Raw genomic sequence first — 11,337 nt, forward strand, 5'->3', positions numbered from 1 at the left:
AGCAAAAGAAAGGTACAATATTATACAGATATCAGAACAAGATTTACCCAACCACAGAATTCAGCTTTAAAATCAAGACCTGTGGGGCCTTGCTCACCTTCACTTGTGGTCATCTCCTCTACCATGGCTCCTGGGCAGGGGGCAATGATACTGGGTGTCCCCACATCAGTGTGACCCTATGTGGAGTTGATGGCTCTGTTGCTCACTTTCTCTTCCAGATGGTGCAGCGTTCAATATTGAATTGTGACCATTCTTTGGCCATGAGATAACCTTGCTCCAGTAGTGCTGAGTGCCCACAAGGAACATCTCCAACGTAGTTTGATGGAAGTGAAAGAAAAAAAAAGTCCAGCCTGGCACTTGTGAGTTGCTGTTTTTATATTCAAAGTGAAATGTTTTGTGTGTGTGTGTGTTTAGATGAGGGGTTCAATTATAATTTATTTTTCCAAATTTTTGTTTTAGAAGGAAGGTCTCTTTGATCGATTTTCATGTTCTGTCTTTTTTTCAAGGAAGAGGACTAAAATAGTCTGAAAAGTTCTGCGCTGTTCTTGTAGTGGCTATGGATAAATATCAATGAAAACCTTGAGCTGGATGACATGCATTCTGCAAATGGCAAAAAGGAATTAGAAAAAAGAATCTGCGCTAGAAAGACTTTCAGTGCAAAGTGAAGAACAGCTCTATCTGCACGTATCAATGTTCAACTCAGAAAGGGGAGGTAAGGAGAGGAAGACACGTTGGCTCTGGTTGGAGTATTGCTCTCACTACTATGCTGTAACCTTTGTTCCTCAGACAAACATTTCAGAAGCTATTTTTGCCTCCCATTTTCCACCCAGTTGGCATCAAACAGCTGCTCTTTCCTTCGTCATTTGCAGGAGTCCTAGTGCTAAGCAGCAGTTTTCTAGGCAGTAATGTTTTAATAGATAATGTTTTCTCGGTTCTTCTGAGCCCGACACATCATTGTTTGGATTCATGATGATGGAGTAAGTGTTTTCATACAAATACTTGTGCATACACTTTTCCTGACACGGATTACAGGCAATTCAGGAGAACCACTGTCAAATTTCTTACTCATTATCAGTACATAGATTTGCAGAAGGAAGTTCTGAAATGCAGATCTAGTTTGAATTTAGTCTAGTGTGAGTGTAGTCCCCATTGTCAGAGGAGGCCAGGACACCTGTGGCCACACGACCAAGAGTCTGAGAAGTTGAAGTGGAAGAGAGTAAGGCATCCATCTGAACCAATTGCATGTATGCATGTCATGGGTATATATGCAGTAGGCCAAGCTTTGAGAAGCAGCTGAGCAAAAAGAGGTAATGAGTAATTCAGCAGAAGGTTATGTTTCCAGAAGGAAAAGAGCTGACAGGCAGAATGGAAATGGATTCACCAGCACCAAAAAAAATGAAATCGTATTTCCTGTAGCAAAGATATTTTGTTAATGCACTACTGACAGAAGAATTAACTCTCTAGGATAACAATTTCAGCGGAAAATCCCAAATCTGCAGTCATGAGCACATTTGTCTTTCTGAAACCTGCATTTGTGTGCTATTTCTACACACATACTTCAAGAACACAGTGGAAATTTTGCACCTTCCATGTAAGAATAAACTCAGGCAATTTTTAGATACTCACCAAAATATCCTGTAAGTAAAAAATTTAGAGGTCCCCATTAGTATTAAGCATTTCCTCTTCATGCTGTCAGTGCTGCTATAGAAAGAGAAATGTACCTTACCTTGGCTCAAGCTTAAATTCCCTCTCTTCTTGTACTCCTTAAATAGCAAATTGTCAGCTTAAGAGACTTGTTGCTGCTGATGACCGTGATTCATGACCCATCTAAAAGAACTGAGAAGTTAATGGCTGTTTTTTCATATCCTATTAACTGCATTGTACTCAGACCCCGGCTTCTAATTTTACATTCATTTTAGAGATATTGTGGTGGCTGTTTTGTCTTTCAAGCCCAGCGGGGCCTGACTTCATATTGCTCCCAGAGCTAAATCTACCTTTGGTTGAGCTGCCCTGACTTATGGAGGAACAGACCACAAGACCATTGGTTTTAATGAAGTCAAACTACTGCATCCAAATTTCAGATTTTTCTCTTTAGTTTGAGGTATCTGTGCACTTCTGGACCTGTCTAACTTGGAAAAACCCAGCTGGAATATATGGGACATTATGGTCTAAAATTAAAAATCATGTTTGCAAATTCATATTAATTAAAAAGAGACATGTGAAGCCAAACAAAAAATCAATGAACTAGCTGGTTCTTCCTCAGTTAAGTAACATAATTTGTTCAATTTGTTTTATGTCTCTAAGTGAGGAACCTTTTACTCACTTTGATTCATGGGCGGAGGTTAGAAAATGGTACAGTAGAAAGGAAATTAACATTTAACCTGCCTGCCTGCATATCCTAGCTGATGTCTCAATGTGACTGCAGATGTGAGTAAATTCTCCCAATAAACCAGACAGATTATCTATAATATTCACATGGCTACTTGTGCCTTGAGGATATCTCAGGATCTTTTGTAGTCATTACAGACCAAATTAGGAAAAATAATCTGAGGGGGATGTAATACTGCTCGACATATATCTAGTTTGTCAGTTGGAACTTAAGGGGACGGATCTTTAGCTCCACTGCAGATTCATGGTTTCAAACCCTGATAGTGTCTGTGAAAACAGCCAACCTGGCAGACTACAACTTGTCTTCTGAATACTGTTATTCAGGAAGAGGTGATGGCAAAGCAAAACCATGGCACAGCTCCGTAGGATCGTGCAGATTCAATATGTTGTTGGCTTCTTTGTCTTTAGGCTAAGACCATGAGCCAGGAAGCTGTGTGGAGCCTTGAGGGCTGCAGACTCTCCTATAGTAATCCCACTTTGTGAAATGCCCATAAGTGGCTGGACATGAGACCTCCTCCACATTCTTCCTTCCCCTGATAGAAAGTGTTATAGCATGGCTGGCTGCACCTTCAAGAGACAATATGAAGAAATATACCCACTGTGATCACGCAGTATTTACTTTATGTAATGCGCTGGGCTTTCCATTGCCAAATGGCACAGGGGTGAGTTGATGTCATAAAAAAGATTTGTATGAACTGCTGATAAAAAAAAGGTAGTATTTTAAAACAAAAGTGCAGAACACACTTTAATTTCATTGAGGAGACTTTGTGATGTTTCTCAGTCTTGCTAGACCTTCATGGTGTCCTGGCAAATGAGTTTATGGCAAGCACAGTGAAGATCAGCCCAAGGCATCTGCAGAACAAAATGTCTGTTTTACTTTTATTTTTATTAGTGTTTTTTATTTTAAGAAGTACAAAGGACTTATATATATATACATAGTGTCATAAAATACCCAACTATTTTATAATACTGATAGAAAGAATCATAGAAAGGTGAATAAAAACAGAAAATCCACCTCCTTTCTGGCTGGCTGCAGTTTGCCATCCTGCTACAGAAACTTAGAGCTCTGAATTTTTTGCTCTCATGTTGGAGAGAAAGTTTTATTAATTTATTTTTTTGAAACCATTCATGTGGAGGCAATTGCAATACCACATCTGCTGGATTTTGGCATCTGAGAGTGAATCAGACAAGAGAAGGAAGGAGATGACTGGTTTTAAAAGAAGAAAGCTGGGTGTTTATGCTTAGAGATGTATACCCTGTGTAATCAGCTCTGATGGAGAAAAAGGCAGAAAAGACCTGTAACAGTTTAATGGGTGTTTTGATAAAATATTATTATTATTTTTTTCAAAGTTTGCCGGAGTGAGGCAGTGTTTAATAGGCAGGATCATTATGGTCAGTGCAGAAAATCTTTTTGTATTCATGTTTCTGCCCCCTTCCAGGTAATAATAGCCTAATCACACAGTAATAAAGATAGGCTCACGAAATCTTATTTCCTTGTAAATTCAAAACCTGACTGCCTAAGAAGATGGGGAGGATATAGGAGCCTGTTTTTTTCTTACGGAGTGCTTCTTATAATGGGTGCAAGATGATACACATATCTGCCACATCTACAAGCAGAGATGTTGCCTACCTATTAAAATTCACCATGAGCTGAATTTACCTGATTCTGTATAGTTCCTTGGCTGTATTGCTAGGTTTCATGTGGTGTCAACTGTGTGCTTTTAGAGATATGGATCAAGAGCTTGCTCCTAGCCGCTCTCAAAGGAGCTTTGCATTATTCCAACAATGTATGACAGCCTTAAAATGAGGACAACTGCCCCATTTAGGGACTTTCTGCATAGCTCTGGTGGAAAGGCTGTGGCTTGTTGCCATCTGCAAGTCCTTTGGAAGTAGATTTCTTCTCCAAGCTGCTGTTTGAGCACTTCAGGCGCTGGTTTCCCAACCCACTGACAATCAGTGTGAGTTGGTTGAGCTGGTATCATTTAAGCAGCAAATCTTTGCTAACACATTTAGGTTCTTAGAAATGCATTCAGGAACAACTGTATGAGCTGGTCAGCTTGCAGATCTGCAGAATGGAAGCAAATAGGGTCAGAGAACAGGGAAAGCTGTCTCTTGATCTGCAAGCTGGAGTCTAGGAAGCTGCAGCTGGCGTAAGGTGTGTTAATATCTTACCTGGGTGCTGATGGCTGTAGGAAATAAAGCATTCAAAAGGAGACTATGGATTCCTTCCCTCCACTTTTCTGAGCGCACAGAACAGCTTTTGTATCATTTTACATATGTTGGGGTAGTCCTTGATATACTGGGTACAAATTCTAAGCTATATTTATGGACGAAATATCTACTGAAATACTTTGAGGATGTGGAATGCAGAAAACAAAAATAAGATAATGCTAAGATACAAGGCAGTGGCAGCACCTTACGCTGTGCAAAATCTTTTCTGTTTCGGTTGGAATTTGGTTTTGTTCCTTTATAACTGTTATTAGAACTAATTTCAAGACAGTAGCTTCCTATGTCCTTTTCAGAGACTCTGGAGTCTCCATATGTTGCAGACAAGTTAAAAAAAAGAAGAACCACAAATACAGAAAATATTGCATATGTGCCGTTAGATCCAGCTTTTCTGTTTGCGCTTCATTTGATTATGAGTATTTTCAGCCATCTAACGCATTAATACTTCTCTGTAGGGAGGGGCAGGGTTCATAGCCTTTTCAAAGCAGCACTAATGAGTGCCTTTAACTTAATAAAATGATCATTTGCCAACTACTTACCATAATGTGAACTAGATGCTTTCAGTCCAGAGATTAAAAGGAGTTTTCTTTGTTAATGCACTGCAGTTACTATTCATGATAACTCGTATGCAGATATATAGGATGTTCATTGGTTATTGTTTTTGAAATCTCAGAATCTCATAAAATAGGCTGGAAGGAGTTGCCAGAGTCTATATTGTTCCAATAATATATGGATTATCACTCTCTAAATACGCAATGACATAAAAGGCAATAATGCCTTTTATGGATCCCATGTGGCCTATTACACTAATGATCCATGAATAATGGGGTCACGAGATGAGTTTTGAACAGTGCCTTTCTTTGTTGGTTGTTTTTCTCATTTATTTACCCAGGAAAATTCAGTTTTAAGTATCTGCTTTTCAGCAAGGTCCTACCATTTACTGAGTTTTCATGTGGGTTAATGGATGCCAAAGAGGTCAAGTGACTTCCCAAAGGTTATACAATGAGTCACTGAATTTCTTGAGAATAACATGTGAGAACCTCCTAGTTTTCTGTCTTTTGCTCTGACTGATCCTAAAGAAGAGAGATGTTGAGACCGACACAACCTCAGTTTTCTCCCTGTGCTGCTGCTTTGAGGAGACATCAAAGCTGGGTGTTCACTGGAGAAATCTGAGACTCCCAAGGCAATATTTCCCATATTTCTCACCGAAACAACCTGAAGGAGCAAAAGTGCTGCAATGCAAACAGGCTGCTTCAATCCTTGCAACATAGATAATCTCTTAACAAAACCAAAACAACCCAGCAAACACAACACATGGAGACCAGAAAACCCAGTGCTAATCCAACACAACAGGAGTGATTGTTTTGACTTAATTATGTTTTCCATCTCTAACTGTTGCTGCAATGGTGTTCCTATCTCTCCAAGTGGAAAGCCTCAGCATTACAAATGGCCCTCGCTGCTGCTCTTGGAGATTTAGTCACAGAATGCAGAGCCATGGGTACCTCTTCACGTGGCATCTCCATGTTTGCATCTGACTTGGATATTCAAGACCTGCCTGGACTCCATCCTGCTCAACCTACTGCAAGGAACCTACTTTTAGCAGGAAAGTGGGACTCAATGATCTCCAAAGGTCCCTCCAACCCCTATGATTCTACTGGTGGTCTCTGTGTCTCTGCTGGGGAGGGAGGGGTTGTGTTCTGGATGCCCCCACCTCCATCCTGCAAGCATTGGTGGAGACAACAAATACAACACACCGGGCCATCACCCTTGCTCTGACTTTCCACTTTCTTCTCAATCTCTTCCAGGTGGAGAAGGGCTGCCATGCTGTGATGATGCCTGGGCAGTTCCACTCCCCCGGATGAGTCTCACCAGGCTGTGCCCGTGCTTGCTAAGCTGCAGAAGTGGGGTAACTCTTGCTATTTGCCCATCTGCCTTAGTTTGGTGTGTGCATAGAGCTCTTTATCTCCAAAGGGTTCGCTATTACTACATGCTGAATATTATTTTATGCATTTAACATACTATAAAGCAATTACGAAATGTAAGGTACTGCGGAAATAGGAAAAGATCTGCCTGGAATAATAATTTCATTTTGAAACTTTGTTGCTAAAAGACTTCGGGGTGAAATTGTAGTGCAACATATGAGCTTTTAATGAAATGACTCCCATTACTTCTAATATGAGTGGAAAAAACCTACATACCGCATGTTAAAGTTTCATTTAATTAACAAATAATTTGTATTAGAATAGAGTTGTCAAATTCTAATTCATCAAACAGGATTCAGCAACGAACTGAAAATGTTTTGAGCACGAATACTTCTATACTTACACATCTCTAAGCTGGGAACTGTGTCAGTTATTTCCCTGCAAATGCATCAGGTTGGGGATGGTGCTCACAGGTGTAGACGTGTTGCAGAACAGCCAGGAGAAGCAGACAACTGATCTGACTGTATGTGATGTTTTCAATCTGGTATTGTATTGGATGTGGATGAAACAGACCATCAGGGACGAGGTCAGAGAGTTGTTTTAGTTACTTCAAATGAGAAGGAGGTTAATTAATGTTGCTTATGATTCCGTCAGCTTTGCGTACGCTTTGTGACATATATATATATATGTATTTTGTGTGCATCATTTTCTTTGCTTTGGAGTGAGCCAGCGCTGCTGCTCTCGCTGTAATAGCTGAGTGCCTGCAACCATCTTACTTAAAAATAGATTGAAGGCTCGCACCGTTGGGGAGAAGTCGCACAATGGCTTGCTGACAGCCCATTGCACATGCTGATCAAGGCACTGGCTTTAAAACAGTTTGGCTTATAATTATATCTTTACAGCTAACTGGGCTATCCAAATGATTTTCTTCTCTCCCCCTCCCCACATCTACTGACCTGTGGCTAATGAGATTTGTGTTTCGATTAGTTGTAGAACATAAATTAACTAATCAATGAGAATGGATTCGCATCCTTTCTTGTAAAAGAGCTCTGCTGCAGTGATCTGTATTTAATATTCAAATCAATTTCAAATTCTCAGGATGATTCCGCTAATATGGCAGGCTGGGACTCGCCGCATCTGTATCCCCGCCACAGACTGTAAATGGGGGGTGCTTATGGAATCGCTCACTGACCTCCAAAGCCTTCTCTGTCTCATTGATTTACTGTGTCACTTCATAGTGATGATGAGAAGCTTAGAGGCTGGAGACAAAGCTTGGAAAGTCGTGTGGGAGAGCATTTTCCCTTTACTTTAAAGAGCGTGTAGACCGAGGAGTCACAGGACTTGAAAAATGCTGTTTGTATTTGCTATGAGGATTTAGGGTCAATTTTATGTTCTAACTCAAATTCCCCCTATTCCTGAGATGAGGTTAAGAGATGGCCATCACCAAACTGCAGCGCAAGGTTCTCTCATTTGCTTTCAGGTGCAGAGGACGTTATCTTTTGCCTCGTTGCAGTTGTCTCATCTGTACAATTATCCAGCATCTTGGCAGAAAATGTGAAAATTTGTACAGTGTTCAAAGCATCTGTGGCCTTTATGGTACAAGTTCTGTTAGTACTGAAGCCACAGAAAATTAAATGTTCCCCAAAGAACTTCCAGATGTGTTTTATTCTAATAGGGTCATTATACAGTAAATTAAAAAGCAGGGTAAATGGAACTGTAAAATTTAAATTACTCTAAAACCACATCTCTTTGCTTTGAACATTCATTTGTGGGGTTGCATTTGCAATAAAGGTGAATTAGGCAGCTGCAATAACTGTTAATCATATATTTATAAAATAGTAATGAGGAAATGAATAGCAGAGTAAGACAGCTGCACATTTCTCTAATAGTATGTCAACTGTGAACATAATAAGATGTAGAAAATTGTTTGGTGCTATGCTGATAATGCAGCCGAATGTAAGAGATCACTTCAACCTCTTAACTTTACAGGAAATTATATATAAAATCCATAAAAAGCCGTAATAATACATTAGGCCTCTGAATTGCAGTCAATGTTTTTCTTTGCTTTGATTTTTCTGAAATGGGCCATACTTTTCCCAAAGTAATCTGCCAAAGATCACCGGGGCTTTTGTTTCAGGCTGCGCTTTATTCACCATCTTGCAATTTCATTTAAAAGACGGTGCTTCTGAGAGCCCAAAGTGATCTAACTTCCCTCTGGCAGGGGCTGCGGGTCCCCTCCGTCTGCTTGTAGGCTTTCCATCAGCTCTGGGAGCACTGAAGCTCCGAGTCCTGCTGCTCTATCCTCTGTACTCACAGCCCCATGCGAAGCAGGACGGGAGGTGAAATCAAAACGTGGTATGCAAACAGATGCAGCTTCAAAAGTAGGAAAGGGTTGTCGGTGTGGTCTGAGGGCAGCTGGATGAATTATGGTAAAATTATAAAGGGGTGAAGAGAATTGTAAGAATTAGGGACGCAACCCAAAGGCAGGGAATAAATGGGGATGTTTGGCAGCCCTGCTGCTCGCAAGCTGCCCTCGTGCCACGGGCTGCTCACTTGTGGTTCCAACCAGCCTTAATTGAATGTTGCAACTGGAATGGGGTGAAGAGGGGAATGAGAAAGCTAACAGGGAAAAAGATTAGGCGAGTGCTGAGCTGCAAACAGCTTATCGGGCAAGTGGGGAATAGGTGCTAAATGGGTAACGGGGAGGCTGCCGTGAGAAATGCCACTTATCACAGCATTAGCACTTGGCAAGGAAAAGCAAGGGGAAGAAATGAGGGTGTGACAGACACCAGAGGGACTGAGAAGTGGCACAGCTGGCACAGGGTGCATTGCAGCACACCCTGACCTGGCTGACGGAGAGAGATGAGTTTAGTGATGTTTACTATATGGCATACGTTTTCCTGTGTGATTTTGCTGCAAATGTTTTGTCGTTTCGAATTTTGATTTGCATTTGGAGTAACACAACAAGCTCTCTTTCTATGTTTTCCTCCCTTCCCTCCCTCATAATTTTCACATATTAAAAGACTCGCAGCCATCTCCAGAGGACTGTGGAGGATGGGGGTCAGCTCTCCTCCAGCCGGGATGAGGATCCTGCCCCTATTTCTGCCTGGGGAAGGACAAGGTGAGAGGTGGGCCGGAGGGGGGCAGGAGCTGACATGACCACAAGCTCTCTCAGTGTTTTCTGAAACCTTTGCAGTCACTCCATGGACCTAACCTTTAGCCTTCATCAAGCTGTTGCCTTAATGGACAGGGCTTTTTTTTTAGCACAGATCTCTTTGGCCATCTTAAAGACTACAAAGATGTTGTACAGTGGCCAGAAGGAAGAATAGGCATCCTCGGTGTAACCCTATCAAAGGAAATATTGTTCATAAAGCATCACTGTGTTATCCTGAGCTATCACAAGCAAAAAGAGATAGGAAGACAGATACAGATGGAGACACATATACATAGATGAATTTGTCCTGTATAATTTTGGCCTTCCACTTGCCAAAACAAAGCGATTGTTGTATTATTAAATATAAATTAAAGGAAAGCAATGGAAAATGGCTTGTTTTCAAATCTTTTTTTTTTTTTCCTTCCCCGTGAAACAGACGGTTCAATTTTCTGGGAGAAGCAAAGTTCAAGCTCTCATTTCCCACTGTACATTTCTGTGTTAGTGCCTCACAAAATAGCAGTTCATTTCTGGAAATCCTATTACTGTCCACACTCAAGCAGCAACTTTAACACATACATTGGTTACCTGGCAGCTTCTTCCTACACAACTCCCACCTTGGAGAGTTAAAGCTTATGGTTTTAAAAGGAAAATTGAAATAGCCCAATTTTGAACAATGCACATTGGAGGGGAAAAAAAAATGAAAGAAGAAAAAGTGCACATGCCACTGTCAGCTACGAGAACCCCATCTTGTCTTACATTGTGATCCCGACAGATACAGAAAGCAGAGCTGTGCATTATCATTATCTTAGAGATGGTGATTTGGTGTGTGGACACTCCACCAAAGAACTAATGCAATCAGAAAGTTAAAATATATGGGCTGGAAATACAAATTCATTAGACGTACACAAAAAAGTATGCTGCGGCGGATCTGTCATTTAAATTAGATTGTGACAATTATATGGATAGTCTGGTTGAGATGATATATGATTTGCTCACTTTATCTATGCCGTGATTTAATTTCTGCCAAAGATGCACTGAGTTAGGACCCCGTCATCCTCTCACCGGACCTACGCTGAACAGAGCTGGGCCCATCTCGCATACTTTCCGTTAGCAGCTCGAAGGATTTAGAGGTATGTATTTATGTTTATACGTATACCAACATCTTTCTGTTGCGTGAGAATCCCGCTGGAGTTGCTGCAGATCTTTCCACTGAGCTCAGCAGGGCTGGGCCTCCCGTCTCCTGCAGGATGCTCCACATGTGCAGCAGCACGTTCCGCCACTTGGCTTCCAAGCAGCCCCTGCAGCTCCCTCTGCACAGAACCAGAGCGATGTGCCCCCAGCACCGTGGGACGGGCATCCTGCTGGGGTATCTCTGCCGCCTGCAGCTTCTCAGCGGCAGTTCTTTGTGCTGCAAACAGGGCTGTGTGCACGGAGAGCATCAGGTAGTGCTGTTTGGGCATAACGGGCGGCTGCAGCATCTGAATGTTGATACAGGTTAAAAAAAAAAAAAGGAAAATCCCACCGTGATTAACGGGGAAACGTGATTTGATAACTTCTGACAAACACAGTAAATGCCACTTCTTACAAATGAACGCTAGCAATCAATTTAATTTCTGAAGTAAAATGATTAAATTGCTGTTATTGTGG

The 11,337-nt window shown here is 41.3% G+C and overlaps 1 long non-coding RNA gene across 1 annotated transcript; it reads left to right on the forward strand.

The window, feature by feature from the left end:
* The first annotated feature begins 244 nt into the window (after positions 1-244).
* Positions 245-6,505, forward strand: LOC149917121 (uncharacterized). Its single transcript, XR_016468611.1, has 3 exons — positions 245-359; positions 507-712; positions 6,420-6,505. It is a non-coding gene; the product is annotated as an uncharacterized LOC149917121 (long non-coding RNA).
* The last annotated feature ends 4,832 nt before the right edge of the window (positions 6,506-11,337 follow it).

Source organism: Phasianus colchicus, chromosome 8, assembly GCF_987193195.1.
Source record: "Phasianus colchicus chromosome 8, bPhaCol1.hap1.1, whole genome shotgun sequence".
Classification (NCBI taxonomy): domain Eukaryota; kingdom Metazoa; phylum Chordata; class Aves; order Galliformes; family Phasianidae; genus Phasianus; species Phasianus colchicus.